Source organism: Serinus canaria, chromosome 8 (assembly GCF_022539315.1).
Source record: "Serinus canaria isolate serCan28SL12 chromosome 8, serCan2020, whole genome shotgun sequence".
Lineage (NCBI taxonomy): Eukaryota > Metazoa > Chordata > Aves > Passeriformes > Fringillidae > Serinus > Serinus canaria.
The window spans coordinates 384,198-404,417 of NC_066322.1; positions in this window are offsets into that span (position 1 = coordinate 384,198).

Below are 20,220 nucleotides of genomic sequence, written 5' to 3' on the forward strand. Positions count from 1 at the left end.
CCAGGCTCGGTCAGTGGTTTGTTCAAAGGATTAGACAAGTGCAATTGAACCTCTCCACAAACTGTCCTGAAGGATTAGGGGTGGCAAACCCGATACATGCAAAATTAATCAGTTATTTCAATTGATGATGATAATTATTAGAATAAAGGACCTTAATCAGAATTATCTGCTACACAATATAGGTAGTTATAACTACAATTATAGTGCACTACTTATTAAATCAGTAATTTCAAAGGCAGCTTAATAATTATCAAGTAGATATTGAAGTTAGGCTGATGTCTGAGGGTAAATCTCTTTTGCTCAGCCTCGAGGAGTGACCTTGAGGGGTGTCCCCACTCCAGGGAGGAACCCCCAGGCACATTCCCAGTAGGGCACAACACCCTGCCATCCTCCCCCTGGATCCCTGGCAGTGCCCAGGCCAGGCTGGACACGGGGCTGGAGCACCTGGGACAGTGGGAGGTGTCCCTGCCATGGCAGGGGTGGCACTGGGTGGGTTTGAGGTCCAAACCAAACCAAACCAAACCAAACCAAACCAAACCAAACCAAACCAAACCAAACCAAACCTCACCAAACCAAACCAGACCAAACCAAACCAAACCAAACCAAACCAAACCAAACCAAACCAAACCAAACCAAACCAAACCAAACCAAACTAAACCAACCAAACCAAACCAAACCAAACCAAACCAAACCAAACCAAACCAAACCAAACCTAACCAAACCTCACCTAACCAAACCAAACCTAACTTAACCTAACCAACCAAACCAACCAAACCAAACCAAACCAAACCAAACCTAACCAAACCTAACCTAACCAAACCAAACCTCACCTAACCAACCAAACCAAACCAAACCAAACCAAACCAAACCAAACCAAACCAAACCAAACCAAACCAAACCAAACCAAACCAAACCAAACCAAACCAAACCAAACCAACCAACCAAACCAAGCCAAACCAAACCAAACCAAACCAACCAACCAAACCACACCAACCAAACCAAACCAAACCAACCAAACCAAACCAAACCAAACCAAACCAGCCAAACCAACCAAACACCAACCAACCTAACCAACCAAACCAAACGAAACCAAACCAAACCAAACCAAACCAAACCAAACCAAACCAAACCAAACCAAACCTAATCTAACCTATCCTATCCTAACCTCACCTAACCAACCAAACCAACCAAACCAAACCAAACCTAACCAAACCAACCAAACCAAACCTCACCTAACCTAACCTAACCTAACTTAACCTAACCTAACCTAACCTAACCTAACCTAACCTAACCTAACCTAACCAACCAAACCAAACCAAACCAACCAAACCAAACCAAACCAAATTAAACCAAACCAAACCAAACCAAACCACTCTGTGATTTTAACTGTTCTTTCAATGGTTATGGGTGAGCGTTGCCCTTGGACAGGTATTTTACAACTGCAAAATTCAGCTTTTGTGACTCATCGTCTTAACTCTGACGAATATTCTTTTTGAAATGTCAGGATCTGTCATCTTAAAAGGCAGAAATCAATCAGCAAGTAAAAACAAGCACAAGGAAGTATTGTCACTTTTAATGACTTTTGAGGCAATTAGAAATTGTCTAGCTCCTTGCTTCTACAGAACTCTTGTTCTAGAAAGTTATTGGGGGGAGAGGAGAATTCCCATCTGCTTGAAAGCTTTTCCTCCAAATCCTGGAGACAGGGGCTGCTCCCTTACACACAGGGTGAAAATCCATCCTTTGCATGAGGACCATCCAGAAATGTGTTGTGATTTGGGGGGGAAATGATGGGAGTGAAATAAAGTATTTTCTGCCCAACTCCAATCCCAAAGCAAAGAGTCAGTATTGCCTCTGGTTAATCATATTTTCCATGATTGCCTGCCACGCTGCAGCTGCCCCACAGCTGCATACACAAACACCCAGATCACGGCCTCACTGCAGTGAAACACTGAACCCCGGTGAGCCCAAAGGGTGCAGAGCCCACTGGGTCTCTCGGCTCTCAGCTCTTACCCAGCCTGCTCAGGACTGGTGCTGGAGTGACTTTAGAAGAGTTTGCCAGGACTGGGCTTTCAGCTCAGCATTCAATTAATAAAAAGAGAAAGAGGTCATGCCCATAATTTGTGTTTGGCATTGGGGAACTTGCAGATTGTCAATAGCATTTAAATTTTTCCTTTCCAATCTATTAAGGTGTTTAATTTCATTTTAACCTTAAAGAGTTAGGGCTGGTGGTAGCCACCAAGGCTAAATTAACATTGCTGTTTGCAGTCATTAATTGCTGTGTCTGAATGGCAAAATAAAACAAAATGACAAAATGAGCCCCTGATTGTGCCCCCTCCCAGGTAGCACACCTGGAGCAGTGGCTCTGGAGCCCTGAGGTCACCTGCAGTTAGCAGTGAGTGATCTCTGCCAGGTGCCCTGTGCCATGCCAGGTGCAGCCCGGGCCCTCTCAGATCCCTGAATAACAGCTCTCCACTTGTGCAGAGCCCACCTCAGAGCAGGGGTGATTCCCCCAGCAGTGAGTGATCTCTGCCAGGTGCCCTGTGCCATGCCAGGTGCAGCCCAGGCCCTCTCAGGTCCCTGATTTACAGCTTTCCACTTGTGCAGAGCCCACCTCAGAGCAGAGTGATTCCCCCAGCGGGGCAGGGTGTGAGCTCAGCACAGCCCAGAGAGGAATTACTGCAGCTGCTGCAGATGCCTCTGTAGAGTGGCATCCTGCTGATGTCTCTTCCTGGCCACTCTTCACGGCACACATCAGAAGCCAAGAGGACGAGGCCGTGCCTGGTGAAGGCTCTGGGAGAGCTGATCCGCTGGTTTCTGGCTCTGTACCTGTGGCAGAGGGGAGCAGCGCTGCCTCCAGGGGGAGGCTCGGCAGTAAACGATGCAAATTGGCAGGATTACAGGGTGCAATGAATCCAGCGAAGATTTTAAAACATAATTGGAAAAGGTGTCAAAGAAAAAAATGGTTAGTCTGTTTTATCTGTTCTCGGGACTCGAGCTTACAAGCTATTAAGGAATTTGCCCTTGCCAAGGCAGAAGATGAAATGTCTCCCTGAGTCCTGTGAGCGCTGTTTGTGCTCGGGAGCTGCGAGCAGGGGTGAGGCAGAGCTGCTGTCACCGGCTCCTTTATTGTTCTTTAATTCCTAGGGGAAGGGAAAATCTGCTTCTTAGAAAATTCTTCTCTGCATTTTGATTTCTCCTCCATTTCCTTATGCTAATGGGGCTGGTGTGATGGGAAGGATGATTGTGGAATGAACTGGTGTGAGCTGCTGAGCTCCTGCCTGCAGCAGGAACTGCAGCTGGGCACTGCTGTGTGCCAGGGCTGGGGCAGGGGCAGGGCACAGAGCCCCTCCCTGGGATGGGACAGGGGCACAGAGCCCCTCCTCGGGATGGGCAGGGGCACAGAGCCCCTCCTTGGGATGGACAGGGGCACAGAGCCCCTCCTCGGGATGGGCAGGGGCACAGAGCCCCTCCTTGGGATGGGGCAGGGGCACAGAGCCCCTCCCTGGGATGGGACAGGGGCACAGAGCCCCTCCTCGGGATGGGCAGGGGCACAGAGCCCTTCCCTGGGATGGGCAGGGGCACAGAGCCCTTCCCTGGGATGGGCAGGGGCACAGAGCCCCTCCCTGGGATGGGAGAGGGGCACAGAGCCCCTCCTCGGGATGGGCAGGGGCACAGAGCCCTTCCCTGGGATGGGCAGGGGCACAGAGCCCCTCCTCGGGATGGGCAGGGGCTCAGCAGGGTGGGATGGGGGCTGAGCAGGGTGGGATGGGGACACCAGGGTGGGATGGCTGCTCAGCAGGGTGGGATGGGGACACAGCAGGGTGAGATGGGGGCACCAGGGTGGGATGGGGGCTCGGCAGGGTGGGATGGGGACCAGGGTGGCCAGCAGCACCTCACCATGCCCAGGAAGCACACGATGCCTTTGCCCCTTGGCAGGGCAGTAGGTTTGGTGGGGATTGCAGGAGCCCAGGGTGCAGCAGCTTCAGGAGCCATGGCAGGAACTGGTGCTGCCCTGCAGGAATCAGCCAGGGTCTGGTTTCTGTACCTGGCAGACCCCACAGCCCCTGTGCCAGCTGGCAAAGCTCCTCTTCACCTTAGGCCCTGGAGCTGAGGACAAACCTGACTGCTGAGATCATCTCTGCTGGAGAGAAGGAGCCCACGTGGAGGCCTTTCAAAGGAGAGGAGAAAAATAATTTTCTTGCAACGTGGTAAAGGGTGACGAAATGGAAATGCTGCAGGTTCTTAAATAATAAAATGAAAATGAAACTTAGAAAGGCGTCGTGGAGGTTTGTGTACCCAATCACCAGGTGCAGGCAGTGTGTATTTCTTCTTGCAGCACAAAAGCATTTTAACTGATTAGCATGCTCCAGTGACTCTTTTAACTCTGCTGCTCCTCAGCCTGGGCACTTTGTGCTCTTGGCACAAAGCAGGTGGGAAATGTGCAGGTTTTTCCAGCCAGGACTGTGCCGAGGAGCTGGGCTTGTGTAGGAAAACTGCACAGTGACTCAATCAGGGCTGAACTGGGGCCCAGCAACAGCAGCAATTCCTCCAGACACACCCTGGTGCCTCCTTCCAGCTGGGCTGGCTGCTCCACACGGCAGTGCCTGTCACAGGGGCTGGCAGTGCTGCAGTGACAAGGCTGTCCCAGGAGCTGTCCCCATGCTGCAGTGACAGGGCTGTCCCAGGGGCTGGCAGTGCTGCAGTGACAAGGCTGTCCCAGGGGCTGTCCCCACCGTGCCTGGCAGTGCTGCCCCTGGCACAGTCTAAGCTGCTGTTGAAGTCCATTTCCATTGGAATCCAGGGGAGGCTGAGGTCTGTTCCATGAGGAACACAGGAATGAGGGGAGGTGGATGTCTCCATGTGGGTCAGACAATCCAGGGGAGGCTGAGGTCTGTTCCATTAGGGAAACAGGAATGAGGGGAGCTGGATGTCCCCAGGGTGGGTCTGAGGCAGAGGTGAAGCTCTGGGGTCGCTGTGTGGGCACTGCTCTCACTGTGGGGTCTGAGCTCTGCTCACCTGCAGGCACTGGCAGGAGTGGGATTGGGTTTCTGGGCCTGTAAAAATGAACTGTATCTTATGAAAGGTGTGTCCTGTGGAATTATGGAACCGTGGAATGGCAGAGGCTGGAAAAGCCCTCGGATGATCCCAGCCATCCCCCAGCACTGCCAGGGCCAGCACTGAGCTGTCCCCAGGAGCCTGTGTGCTCAGCACAGACAGCCCTCCACAGGGAAATGGCACACCCTTAAATCTCCTTCCCTCTGACTGGGAAAGGCACCAGCAAACCCTGCTGCTCTTTTCCAAGCAGCTCTGGTAAAAATTCTGTGCTCTGGTACAGCCACCTGGGGCTGCCAGGCCACGCCATGGAATGTGCACAGCACACTAGGAGTTAGCTTTCCATTGATAATCCAGATGATCTTTGAGGTCTTTTGATAGTGTAGATGATTTTCAAGGTCCCTTCCAACCCCAATTATATTTTAGTTTTAAATCCCTGAGAGCAGAATAGCAATAGCCCTGATAGGCCATTAAACAATGATAAATAAAGCAATTGAAAACAATCATCCAAAAAAAGAAATTTGATCCTGGGAGGAAGAAATGTGCCAAACACAGCAGCAAAATTAAATTCTGTTGGTGCCAGCCCTCCCTGTGCTGTCCTGGCCAGCAGCAGGGCTGAGGTGCCAGCCTGGGCTCTGATGGGCTGTTCGTGCAGGGACAATGACTGTGGATAACCAGGATGGTGGTGGGGCTGAAAACGTTTCTGAAGCTGCTGAAGAAGCAGGAAAGAAATGTGTGCTCCTTATTGGAATGAGCTTTACCTGTTCATCAGGACAGTTGAGGAGTGTCTCCGAAATGCTGCACCACAAACAGATCCCTGAGTCAAATGGAAATTAAGCTTTCTGCTACATTTCTGCAATAATCCATCCAAAGAGAGGCAGAAGCTACAAACCATAATAACAATGGGAGAAATTATACAGCCCCACCGTTTTCCCAGCACTGCTGTTAGCAGAACACTAGATTGATGTTGTACCTATTTTTATTTTTGCTGCTGGAACAGCCTTTGTCACAGAGAGGAGGCACAGGAATTTCAATAGCTCCTATGTTTTGTGAAAAATGTGGAGTGCTGCACTCGTCTGACCTTTTCAGAATTTTTCATTTCAATTGCCTGGTCACCCCAGTCCTTTGCGAGAGGTTGGGCTCCCCTTCTAATGGGGAGAGGAGGAGTGCAATGGTCAACTGCTCAAAACACTGAATATTAAAAAGGTCAAGGGAGTATGGCACAGCAACGTGAAAATGAGACAATGCAATCCCAGGTACCTCCTCGCCGTGGCAAGAACTCTAGCAAGAACAGAAAATGTCACACCAGAAATGCATTTCCAGGAGGGACAGAGTGTGCTGGGTGCTGAGTGTGCCCTCAGTGCAGAGCTCAGGCTGTGCCCCTGTGCCCCTGCAGCCTGGCCCAGCCTCAGGGGAGCGGGGCTGCCCAGCCACAGGGGTTTGGGGTCACAGCATCAGGGGATGGAACAGCCTGGGCTGGAAGGGGCCCTGCAGCTCCTCTGGCTCCCACCACGGGCAGGGACACGTTCCACCACTGCAGCTCGCTCAGAGGTGCCCTCCCAGGCCAGCTGTGTTTGTGCCAATGAAGCTGTGAAGGGCCACAGAGCCACAGCAAACCAGCAAATTCCACAGTATTCTCTATTTCCCTGCCTGTGTCTGCTGTGCCATCCTGGGAACTCCCTTCCCTGCAGAGCAGAGGCACAGGAGCTCACTGCTTGGCTTTTCCCATCTTCAGACAGGGTGAAAATATAAAAAAAAGGATTATAGGAAGAAAAAAACCAAACTTGGCAATAAATAAATCAATCAAAATAGTGTTGGGGAGGGGGGAAGAGTAATTCTGAATGGTTACAAACTGTAAAGTTTTTACTGCAAATACAGGAATAAAGTGTGAGGTTTTGTGTTCTGAGCCATTGGTGCAGGGGCTTGGCTGGCTGGGGCTCAGCACAGCCCAGGCTGGTCCCAGCACAGCCCAAACTGGTCCCAGCACAGCCCCAGGCTGGTCCCAGCACAGCCAAACTGGTCCCAGCACAGCCCAGACTGGTCCCAGCACAGCCCAGGCTGATCCCAGCACAGCCCAGACTGGTCCCAGCACAGCCCCAGGCTGGTCCCAGCACAGCCCAGACTGGTCCCAGCACAGCCCAGCTGGTCCCAGCACAGCCCAGACTGGTCCCAGCACAGCAGCTCCATCAATGCCCAGAGCTGGGCAGGACTCCTCACTTCAACACCTTTCTTGGTTTGCTTTCTTTTTCTCTATGTCAACATTCAGCAGCTCTTCATTTTCCTTTTAAAACATTTGAGAACCTGAATGATATTTACAAATTCTCACTGGTAACATTTGTTGGGCTGGTTGTAACTGCACAAACACCATTTCAAGCCTTTCCAGCCTCATGAAGATGTACTTCAGTAATATTTATTTTGCCTTGAAGAGATAAATCAGTGTGTGATAAAGGGAGATCTGAGGCCCCTGGCTGAAGGTGCCCTGGTTGGCAGGCACCAGCCAAAGGCTACAAGGAGCTGCTGGTTTCTGAAGTTCCAAACCCCAGAATTAACATAAATAAGCTTCTGTTGAAAGTAGGATTTGTCCCCAGCTGGGGCAGGAAGAATTAACTCCCAGGAATCCTGTCCACAGTGACAGTGTTGGGGTTTCTCTGCATGCCCAGGGAGAGGAGCAGCATCACAGAGCAGGGGAAAGGAAAGGAGCTGTCCCAGCCACTGGAGTCACTAATGGAACCACAGAACCCCAGACTGCTCTGGGGCTATGGGTTCCCCAACAAGTGCTGTAACACCCCCAAAACAATGAAATCCTGACTGAAAGAGAGCCTGGCTCATCACCCACTGGCACCCTGTCCCCGAGGGATGCAGAGGCTCCCCTGTGCCCTCCCTGCAGGGACACTCCTCCCCTGGACCCCTTTGGTCCATTCCAGGCTTTATGGGACATAACCAACACCTGGGGCTCATCTGCAAGCCAATGTTCAGAAAGGCACATGCCCACTCTGTGCCAGGCTGGGGGAGCAGCCCCCTGAGGCAGGGCCAGCCTGGGGGATGGCACAGGGGGCTCTGAAACACCTCGGGCACCCCCACGGTGATGATCTGCAGGGGCTGAGTGCCCCTCGTGCCTCACACCACGGGCCCCTTCCCTCTCTCTGTGCCAGCAGAACCTGTGGCACCTGCTGAGTTATGCAGATCTTCTTGTATTCCTTAGGGATCCTTCCTGTTCCTGACAGTTCCAAGTCCCCTTTGATCCAGACTCGAGGCTGTTGTTAACCAAGCAGTGTTATTTCAAAACCACAATTGCATTACTGACTCATCCTTCATTTCCTGTCACAATGATTGTAACAGTTATTTTCTCCACGGTAAATATTACGGGATTTTTTTTCTCTCCTCTCCCAGGTATTTCTAGTTGCCTTTTTATTTTTTTAACTTCAAACTCTCGTGTCATCAGCCACCACCTGGCTCCCCTGAGAGCACGGATCTGTTCAAGCAGCCTGGAGTGACTGGAGGAGAATAAGAGCAGCCCGAGGTGTCCCTGGCATGGGGGCTGCCCGGGGGGTTCCTGGGGGGCACCAGAGCATGGCTGGGGCTCACACAGCCCTGGCACCAGGGCCCTGGCTGTCCCGGGGGAAAAGCACCTGCCTGAGCTTCTGCCAGCTCTTGGTAGGGCCCCAGAGTGGTGTGGCTGGAAGGGACCCCAAGCCCATCTCGTTCCACCCCTGTCTGACCTGGCATGGGACGTGTGCAGGGATGGGGCAGCCACAGCTTTCCTGGCCCCAGCCAGGTGAGCTCCCCTCAGAGGGAAGAACTTCTTCCCAGTGTCCCAGCTTAGCCTGCCTTCAGTGGGTGGGAAGCCATTCCCCCTTGTCCTGTCACTAGCTCCTGATGGAAAGTGCCTCTCCAGCTCCCCTGGAGCTCCCTTTGGATCCAGCAAGGAATCTGAATTATGGGAGATTGGTTCAAGCTTCTCAGAGCCCCTTGAGAAGCCTTCAGATCAGGCCTTGCTAAACCATTCCCCTGCTCCTCTGCTGGGTGTTAATTATTACAGCTTCCCACTCAGGAATTCTATTCTCAGTCACATCCTGGTTTCATTCTCAATACCTCTGAATGGCCAATTATTCATTGGCTCTAATCACAGTGGGGTTGGGATCTTCGGCATGCCAGTGACAATATTAATTGCCTGGTGTGTGGTCTTCTGGAGAACAGAAGTTGGAAAGAATGATTCCACACCCCAAGTCATGAGGAGAAAAGCTCAATTCATTATCTGGGCGTTATTATTACTAATGACACAGTAATAGACTCCACACCAACAATAAATATCTTTCTACCAGTTCGGTGTTTTACTCAACAGCCTTTTTACCTGGCAGCTGAAGGCTTGTGCCCCCCAGCTGGCACTGTCCCTCGAGGGGCTGCTTCCCTCTCCAGGGAGCACGCTGAGCTCTGCAGGGTGTGGAGGAATTCCTGAATTCCTGTCACAGCTCCCACCTTGGTGTGTGGGTGATCTTGGCCAGTGTTGGGGCAGCAGGTGAGCTCTGAGCTCCTGGCAGGGCAGGGGGACGAGGCAGCCCAGCCCAGCTGCAGGGGCTGTCCCTCTGTCCACCTGGGCACACGGGACACACAGACATGCTGTACCTCCAGGGCACCCCCAGCACTGGAGCTGGGGGCAGAACCCACATTTTCAAGCCCGTCCATGAGAGAGCTCTCCTGGACTGACCCCGAGCTCAGCACTGCCCGAGGATGCCATGGCATGAAGCCGAAGTTTTGGGATTTTTTGCATTTGGCTTGGTTTTGCCCCAAGGGAAGAGGGCAGTCCCTCTGCAGGCCACCTCAGGGAGCAGAGCAGGGCTTTGTCCCCAGCAGGGGACAGCCCAGACTGCTCCACCCTGTGCCCCTGCCCTGGGAGGAGAGGGACAGGGACAGGGACAGGGACAGGGATAGGGATAGGGACAGGGACAGGGATAGGGATAGGGACAGGGACAGGGACAGGGAGCAGGGACAAGGACAGGGATAGGGATAGGGATAGGAACAGGGACAAGGACAGGGACAGGGAGAGGGACAGGGGCAGGGACAGGAACAGGGACAGGGACAGGGAGAGGGACAGGGGCAGGGACAGGGACAGGGATAGGAACAGGGACAAGGACAGGGACAGGGAGAGGGACAGGGGCAGGGACAGGAACAGGGACAGGGACAGGGAGAGGGACAGGGACAGGGGCAGGGACAGGGACAGGGGCAGGGACAGGGAGAGGGACAGGGGCAGGGACAGGGACAGGGACAGGGACAAGGACAGGGGCATGCTGAGGTGGGGCAGGGTGAGCTCTACTGGTTTCCACCCAAGAAATGAACTCCCCTCCCTTCTGGCATTTCGGAGTGTTCCATGGGGTGAGAGCCCTGGGGCTGCTCTGTCACCAGGGCTGCCACCCACGGAGGGGGCACTGAGGGCACTGCTGCAGAGCTGCACCCCAAACCTCTGTCCCCATCCCAGGGGGAGTCTGCTCCAGGAAAAACAGCATTAGGAGACATTTCATCACTGTATCTTTTTATTCCCAGTCACAGGTACACCAAGACAATTCTGGTGGTGCAGGGGAATACAACATGATTTATTAATGACAGGAAAATCTGCACCCTTGGATATATCCCAGAGCAAGTTTGGAGTTGGCAGGGTCATTACCAGCTGTTCTATTAGAGACCAGGAAAATAGATATTTTTACTTTAATTGAATTTCATATAAGTTGCAACCTGGCCTTTAACAAAGAGGCTTCATTTGAATCTATCACAGAGCCAGGCACTGGCTTCAGGCTCTTGGATTTCGTCTCCAGTGCTGCTGAAGACATTTCACCCCAATTGCATTCTGGCTTTGAATGCAGAAGCCCTACCTAGAAAATCAGCACTTCTGCTGGGGTGTTTCCTAATTCAGCTCAGCCTGTGCCCAGCAGGGACCCAAGGTCTGGCAGTTTTTGCTGTCCTGCAGCTCGGGGGGCAGCACAGGCTGCTCCAGGCAGGACCCTCCCTCCTGGAGCTGCTGGACCCTCGCCTCTCCCGGGCTCCAGCCCAGCCCTGGCTCCTCACAGGGCTCGGTGTCCCCGCAGGCTGAGGGAAAGGAAAGGCCTGATTGACTCTGGGGGAATTACAGCAGCTGACCTGGCACTTCTAGTAACAAAATTATGCCGTAGAAAAGCAGGTTAGTGCTCTAAACATAGTGGAACAGTTTGTAATTTGTTTGTTTATAAAACAAATATCTGCTTGGTATGACATTACATTGTTGAATTACTTATTTACAGCTCCAAATACCTGTGTTATTAGTGCTGCCTGCTACTGCAAACACCAAATTAATGTTCACTTATTTCCCCACTTAGGTAGTGGAGATTGTATTATGACTTCATCAGTGGGCTGTGTTTTTCAGAGAAACTTATTTCAATCCAATTCCTGATGTCATGTTCCAGCCAAATGAAAGCAGAGGCCCCCACATTGCAGGTGAAATCTGTAATGCTGCGGCTCCGGAGTGACGCCTTAAACAATCAGGCTAAATCTGTCAGGGGACTTTTAATACACTGCACTGATGAAGCAAGAGTATTAAATTTATTCAACCATGAAGAAGGCTTTGATTATCCTGCACCTCAGCTGTGCCAGTATGTGTTGACCATGAGTGAAAAAAACCAGGAGAAAATGAAATGTGATTAGTTCCTGATGGGCTGAAATTCCTTTAATGCGCATAACAGGGAGGGGAATTCATATTAGCAGCTCCCATCAAGAATTTATTTCTTTCATATCTACTCCACAACACAATGAATCAGTGTCTCCAAAGGCTGATAACGTTCTTATCAATACCTGAATGGGAACAGGTGGGATGACACGATTGTTGCTGCTGTATTGTCTGCATTCTGCAGGGCTCCAGAGCCCTGGAATTGTGCCCCCCAATTTCACTCTGGAAACACAAATGGTGGTTGGTTTTGGTCATGTTTTTTGTCGGTAGATTTGATTGAGCAGATTTGGAAAATTGATTAAGTTACAAGGCTTTAGGAATTTTTTTTGAGCTGAAGCTTAACAATAGCCTATTTTTAAGAACTCAAGAAAAACGGAAAAAAAACTGTCATGAAGTGAGTGAGACATGATTGTATGCAAAAGGCATTGTCAGCAGCTGGAAAAATTATGAGGAAGTTTAAGGGCTAATTATTAATCACCTGGCTTTGGCAGCACCACAGAATTCATCTCCCTGTGTCCTAGGGGGTGCTGGATTTGCAAAGCTGCAAATGGTAGTTTATCTGGGTTATTTTTAAGAAAGGTTCTGGCGCCCACACGCACAGCGCCGACATTTACAACTGAATTATTACAAGTCCGTGTTTTACTTCTCTGCTGCCTCCGCACTTGTTTCCCACCTGCTCATTGTCGGCGAGGGAGCGCAGGAGTTTCAGCAGAATTCACAAAGAAGGGAGAAATCGAGTTTCAGACACTCAGCATTGGTGATTTGTGTGCATCACTTGTGGAGGGAAAAGTGGTGTGTTCACAGGGAAGCTGGAGCCAGAGAAAATAAAATGGCCCTGCTGGGCAGGTGTTGGGCTCTGGCTGCCCCAGCCCTGCCCAGCCCAGCACAGGGGCTCCATGGGCACCTGTAATCCTGGAGCCCAGCTTGGTTTGGGCTCACAGGGATCTCAGAGCCAGCCAGTGCCACCCTGCCATGGCAGGGACACCTCCCACTGTCCCAGGTGCTCCAGCCCCCGTGTCCAGCCTGGCCTTGGGCACTGCCAGGGATCCAGGGGCAGCCCCAGCTGCTCTGGGCACCTGTGCCAGGGCCTGCCCATCCTGCCAGGGAACAATTCCTAATTCCCAGTATCCCATTCCACCCTCACAGGGAACAGTTCCTAATTCCCAGTGTCCCATCCAACCCTGCCCTCTGGCAGTGGGAGCCATTCCCTGTGCCCTGTCACCCCATGCCCCTGTAGCAGTGTCCCCTGGAAGGTGGGGTTCACCTTGGGGGGTGCTGGTTTGGCACCCCATGCCCCTGTAGCAGTGTCCCCATGGGAGGTGGGGTTCACCTTGGGGGGTGCTGGTTTGGCACCCCATGCCCCTGTAGCAGTGTCCCCATGGGAGGTGGGGTTCACCTTGGGGGGTGCTGGTTTGGCACCCCGTGCCCCTGTAGCAGTGTCCCCATGGGAGGTGGGGTTCCACAGGTGGGTGCTGGTTTGTCACCCCGTGCCCCTATAGGAGTGTCCCCATGGGAGGTGGGGTTCCACAGGGTGGGTGCTGGTTTGTCACCCCGTGCCCCTGTAGCAGTGTCCCCTGGCAGGTGGGGTTCAGCTGGGAGGGTGCTGGTTTGTCACCCCGTGCCCCTGTGTCTCCCTGGAAGGTGGGGTTCCACAGGGTGGGTGTTGGTTTGTCACCCCGTGCCCCTGTGTCCCCCTGGAAGGTGGGGTTCCACAGGGTGGGTGTTGGTTTGTCACCCCGTGCCCCTGTGTCTCCCTGGAAGGTGGGGTTCCACAGGTGGGTTCTGGTTTGTCACCCCGTGCCCCTGTGTCCCCCTGGAAGGTGGGGTTCCACAGGGTGGGTGTTGGTTTGTCACCCCGTGCCCCTGTGTCCCCATGGGAGGTGGGGTTCCACAGGTGGGTGCTGGTTTGTCACCCCGTGCCCCTGTGTCCCTATGGAAGGTGGGGTTCCACAGGGTGGGTGCTGGTTTGTCACCCCGTGCCCCTGTGTCCCCCTGGAAGGTGGGGTTCCACAGGTGGGTGCTGGTTTGGTGCCAATCCTGCAGCACCCGGCTCTCAGCTCTCCCCACGCCGTGCCTGACAGATGTGGGAGCTGAGAGCTGGAGTGTTTCTGTGGCACTCCTGCTGACGATGATAAATGCAGTCTTCATCTGGCAACTTCAAGGTTGGCTTTTTTTCATTTGAAGAGGAACATGCATATGGTTAAAAACACAACATTAATAATCCTTCCCTGCAAGCAAGATTGATACACGCAGCATAAATCCTCCTGCAGCGACGTGGCTGCTGGTAGGCACGGAGAGTTTCCATCAATATTTGGGCTGAATGTTGGATCCAAGAGAGATTTCTGCTTTCCCTTTCCGAGGTGCTGCCTGCCCAAGGAGCAGAGCAGCCAGAGATGTGCACAGCACGAAGGGAGGCACAGACTGCTCCTGGCAGCTCTGGGCTCCAGAGGGATGGAGGGGCTGGGGTCCCAGCAGCAGCACATGAGCACCCACCCCTCACAAGAACAGCCTGCTCTGGTCAGGGCAGGACAGGAGGAGTTCAGCACTCTCTTTGCCGGTGCTTTATTTCCTAAATAACAAAATCTACATTCCCTGTGTTTGTGAAGGTGTCCTTTAGGGTTTGACAGGGCTGCTGACCCGGCTGAGGGGCCCTGCCTGGTGGCAGCAGCCAGGACTCCTCTCTCTCTCCTACCTTGGGGCATCATCCTCTTATCCCAGCTGCTGTCCATGGCAGCTGCAGCCGTGGTGCTGAGCCTCGAGCAGGGCTGGGGGAGGGAGATGTGGGAGCAGAGACCTCCAGCCCTGCTGTCGTGGTGTCCTGCACCAGCCCACCCTGACCTTCCTCAGACTGGGACACACATCCAGGGGTGCTGTGTGAGCAATCCTGGCACAGCAGAGAATCCCTCACTGCTGGGGAAGGAGAATTTGGCCTTTACTATGCAAGAAGCCTTCTAATCTCCCATTTTCCTACAGAAATTGGGAATATAGGACTGTAAAAACATGGCCCACCCACAGCAAGCTCAGATGGGAGCCAAGCCATTCCTGAGCATGTGAAATAAATTTGGGGCATGGCAGGGAAACCGGGAAAGGATGAGCCACCCTGGGCACCAGACAGGAAAATGAAGAAATGCTGGAAGTGCAGCCTTGATGGGAGCCTCAGAGATCTCTGTGCTCTCTGAGCTGAGTGCTGGCTGAAAGAGGGCTGGAGCTGCAAGCAAATCAATGTTCTCTTGCTATTTGGTTCCTCCTGTGTTCATGGAGACAAAAGTTGCATTAGGAAATACCTGACTCCACTGTCAATTTCTGTTCCCCATGGAAGGCCAGCCCCTGGTTTGGCCTCACTGTTTGGGGCTCTGTGAAACGCTCCATGGCCTGCCTGCTCCTTCTCCTCCTCACTCAGACCTTGGGTGCCAGGGAGGAACAGGAGTCTCGTGTTTCCATAGCTCTTCACGAGGTCCTTCCTCTTCTCCAAGGGTTTTTGAGCACTGCAGAGCATCATGTTCTGCAGACAGGAGTGGAGTGCAAAGGAAGCAAAGCCACGAGCACGGGAGTGTCCGCGGTGCTTCAGGGGAGCTGCTCTGCCCTGGCACCTGCAGAGCTTGGCACGGCCTCCCCAGCTCCAGGAGGGCCGAGGCTGGGCTCTCCCTGTCAAACACTCCTGATTCCTTCTCTCTGAAGGGCTCCAGGAGGTCCCACAGCTGCTGCCCCCGGCTCTGTGGCTGAGAGTTCCACTGCTGCCTCTGGGCACGCTGCTCTCCCTCCTGCTGGTGTCCACACAACTCACAAATGTCTTGTTAAGCCTCTTCTGACTCAATTCAGGCTTTTCCCAGCTACATTTGGGACTTAGCCCCCATGCCCAGCTTTACTCTGAGGAGTGGCTGTGGGTGTCTGTGTAGTATTGTCCACAAGGGTCCCAGGATGAGGGAAGAGACGAGAAAGTTGACTCCATGTATCAGAAAGCTTGGGTTATTATTTTACGATAGATAATATATTAAAGCTATACTAAAAGAATAGAGGAAATTTCATCAGAAGGCTAAGCTAAGAATAGAAAAGGAATGAACAACAAAGTCTTGTCTCTGACCGAGACCGGCCGGACAGGTGATCTGTGATTGGCTCTTAATTGGAAACAGCCTGATGAGGCCAATCACAGATTCCCCTGTTGCATTCCACAGCAGCAGATAAGAATTGTTTACAGTTTGTTCCTGAGGCCTCTCAGCTTCTCAGGAGGGAAAAATCCTAAGGAAAGGATTTTTCATAAAACATGTGGGTGACAGTCTGTGCCTTTGGGAAGAGCTTCCAGGGACACCTTAGCCAAGGCTCCCAGTGCAGGGCTGGTGGCCGTGGTGCTGGACAGGGACCTGTGCAGGGAGGTTCTCTGTGCTGTGCCAAGGTTCCCAGTGCTGGGCTGGTGGCCGTGGTGCTGGACAGGGACCTGTGCAGGGAGGTTCTCTGTGCTGTGCAGAGCCCTGGCTGTCCCTGGGCAGAGGTGCAGCACATCCCCCTGGGGAAGCTCTGGAGAAGAGGGCTCAGCCTCCAGGGTGGGCTGGGGGAGCCCCTCGGTGGTGCTGCTCCCTCCAGAACCATTTTGTGTGTGCAGGGACCCACAGGAGCCTCCAGGGACAAACCCTGTGGTGTCTTGTCCCAGAGCAATGGCACTGAGTGGGACGAGGCAGGAGGAGCCTGCCGTGCCAGGGAAGGGGGGGGCAGCTGCTGCCCTCTGCGTGGGCACTGGCTGCTGCCCTGGAGTCCCCCTGGGATAGACACCAGCAGGGATGTGCTGAACGGGCTCCGGGGCTCACAGCAGCTGCCAGGAACCCTGTTAATATTTCACTAGGATTCAGACAAAAGCAGAGATGAAAAAGTGAGGGATTCACAGCGTCACAAAGGAATATTTGCTGATGGAGAGGCAGGCAGCTTTTTTTAAAAACTATGGGGGACATCATTTGCAACTCGCTCCTGAGAAGTCCCATGACAGATTTCAAATCTTTGGCACAGCTTTATAACTTTATCAAAGAGAGGCATCAAAGCAAGAACTTTGTTCCGGGAAAAAAAAGGCAGAAAAATAATCTATAGAAACCACAACAAAATATAAGATCAGGGTAATCATGTTGTACCATCAAAAAGGTGCCATTTTTGTGCCTTTTGTGATGTTTCCTTTGTGACAGTTTGGTCTCAATGGCACAGTGAAAATAACTCGCCTGTCTTGTGATTGACAGGAAATTTAAATTCTTGCAAGCAAATGCCAGCAGGAAAACAATCTCAGCCCACATATTGCACACCTTAACGTGGTACTGGATTGAACCATCCTCCTTGGGAGTTAATGGGTAATTGGACCCATATGGCACCCAAAAAAGTGCAAATTTGGGTTTTCAGCAGAAGAAGTCACCTGGGAAACTGTCTACATTTAGTTACTTATCAGTATTCAATGCTATTGCCAAGACAGGATAAAGGCATGAGATGGAAACTCGAGAGCTTGAGACAACACAGGCCAAGAAATGCAGCACGAGGGAATTCAGCTGCACAGCCCCTCCTCGTGTTGGCCTGGCCATCATAACAGAAGTGAAGTCAGCTCTTTCCTGTAATGCCAGCACTGATCAGCCCAGGGATCAGCACTGGGAACACTTGCCTGTTATAGTCCCTTTCCCCTCTCTACCTGTTTGATTAAAAACCCTATCAGTATTTTTCTCTCCCCCTTTTTTTTCTTTATTTCTTTCTCTGGAATCTCTTTTCCATCAATTATCTCTGTCTGGACTGTCAGTGAAGGAGTGAGTGCACCCTGGATGCTGCTGGGAGCTCAGCTGGGCAGGTTCAGTGCCACGAGGCCAGGCAAAGTGCCAGGTGGGCAGCTCTCCCTGCCTCGGGGGTTAGCAGCTCTGAGGGGCCCCTGGAGAATGAGAAAAGTCTCCTTGGAGAGCAGGATGTGAGTGAGCCCAGAGCTGCTGCAGGACCAGCAGGAAGGAGCTGGTGGCCACCACAGGCCTGGCTCCAGAGCAGGGTGGTGCTGCTGCTGGCATCTCAGGAGGGAGGGTCAGCTCTGTCCCCTGGGGAGGAGAGAGGGAAGGAGCAGAGCTGCAGTCACAGCAGCACCCAGCCTGGCCTTGGCTCCCGTGGCACCCCTGCAGCATCAGCAGAGAGAGCAGTGGTCCTGGTTTCCTAAAGAATCACCATCCCTCAGGCTGGAAAAGCCTTTTCAGACCAGGGAATCCAGGCATTCCCTGGCTCTGCCAGGCCACCACCACTGTGCCCAGGAGCCACTCCTGACCTGAGAGCAAACCCCTTCCCTGCCAGGCACCCCCTCCCTCGGAGCCTCAGGGGAGCTGATCCTCAGGAAGGGGTCTCCTCCCTGCTGCTGGCAGGGAGCGCCTCCTGCACCTCCTCCTCTCTTTGCAAAGTCACACAGCCTTGGCAAAAGGTAATTTATTTGTTTTATTTTGCTTTGAGACAGCTTTGTCCAGGCAGGCGGCCCCAGTTTTAATTGATTACACTGCAATTTCCCTCAGCTTCTCCAGCAAATATGATGCAGTGCTGCCCCTCGAGCACCTGAGCAGGAACCTGCTCCAAAGACCTTATCATTCCCATTTTTCACACGTTCTTTTTGTGCATGTGTGTTTGGCATTTCACTCTTATCTCATCTCCCAGCCTGCTGCAATAAACCAGGATTTCCTAACAAGAGCTGTTCTCAGTCTCAGAGCTAATAAAAAGTGTTCCACACAGGGAGGCTGCTAGCCCTTCCTTCTCTCAGATGGAAGTTGGGATTGTTTTGCAGCTGAAGCAAACAGAAGGCGTTCCTGCCCCTGCTTTAGTCAGTCTGTCACGGTGAGAGGCAGTCTGTCCTGTTCCAGCACACACCAGCAGCACATCCAATCTCTCACGAGAAATCCAAGGCTTTGCTGTCCCCCAGAGCTCTGCCTGCCCCAGGGCCCGGGGATGCTCCCATCGGCTCCGTGGGCAGGCACAGCCAGAGGGGCACCTGGCCACTCCTGCAGCTGGGAGGGAGCCTCCAGCCCCACCTCCCCACAGCACAGCTGGCACAGCTGGCACAGCTGGCACTGCCCAGCCACCAGCCCTGGCAGGGCTCAAGAAACGTGGGGAGGTGGCACGTGGGGACACGGTGTGCTGGTGACCATGGTGGTGGTGCTGGGCTGAGGGTCAGGCTGACCTCAGAGGCTCTTCCAGCCCCAGGGACTCTGATTGTGACTGGGCTCACTGACCTCAGAGGGCTTTTCCAGCCCCAGGGACTCTGATTGTGGGACTGGGCTCACTGACCTTGGAGGCTTTTCCAGCCCCAGGGACTGGGATTGGACTCACTGACCTTGGAGGCTTTTCCAGCCCCAGGGACTGGGATTGGACTCACTGACCTCAGAGGGCTTTTCCAGCCCCAGGGGTTCCACGGTGGTGCCCAGCCAGAGGAGCTGGGCAGAGCCCCAGGCTGGCACCACGGGGAAGGAGGTTCCTCAGAGACTCCTGGAGCACACAGGGCTGAGCTGCAGCCCCGTGGTGCTGTTGGAGCCCCCAGCAGTGTGTGGGGCTTTTCTCACCCCCCTTCCTTCCCCGTGCCCTGACACAGGTGTGGCACGGCGGGGCTGGCACTGGGACACTCATGGATCCTTCTTACACACACACACACACACACACACACACCTGTAAATAAAAGTGGGTTTCCTTTGGAGTGGCAGCAGTACCAGTGCTTTATAAACACACACACCTGGTTGGGAAGGTTTTGCTGCTCACACACAGCTCTCCTGTCCATGCCAGGAGCTGTTGATGTCAAAAACCTGTAAGTTCGTTCTCCTTATGTCAAGCCCCTGTTTTAGATAAAATTCCAATAAATAATGTCATTTCTCTTCTCATTTATTTTAGCAAATAATTTTAGGGATGACTGAATCCCATGCAGAGCACTCTGCTTCAATGCCACGGGACTAATTAAGAGATCTCCCATCTAAAACCTGTTCAAACACATTACAGGACCAACTTTAGGCATGCACACCATCTCTTGGAGAATTCTCTTCTCTTTCTCAGGCCCTTGAGAAAGAGAGGGAGAGCTGCTCTGCAGAGCTGCCTTCCCCCTGGAAGGCAGAGGCAGATCCTGGCAGTTCCAAGGAGGAGGGTGGAGGTCCCAGCCCGGCTGCCAGGACAGGGTGCTGGAGCTCCCTGGCTCCCCGGGCCTGTGAGGAGCAGCCCAGCAGTGCCTGGACAGGAGTGCCCTGCCCTGGACTGCCCAGGGCTGCTGGAGGTGCTGGGCTCTGTCTGTGCCCCAGCTGCAGCTGATTCGGGGATCTGGGCACTTCAGAGCTCTCTGCGGGTTCTTTCCTCCATGCTAGCTACGTTTGAAAGTCAAATGGTTTCTCAAGGCAAATTTCTATTGTCATTTAAATCAGGTTTGTTTTAAAGCATCAAATAAAGTTCAATAAAATTTTGGTTTTAAAACACTGAAATCAAGTATTTCAGTCAAGCGACGCATTCTGTTTCAACAGTTT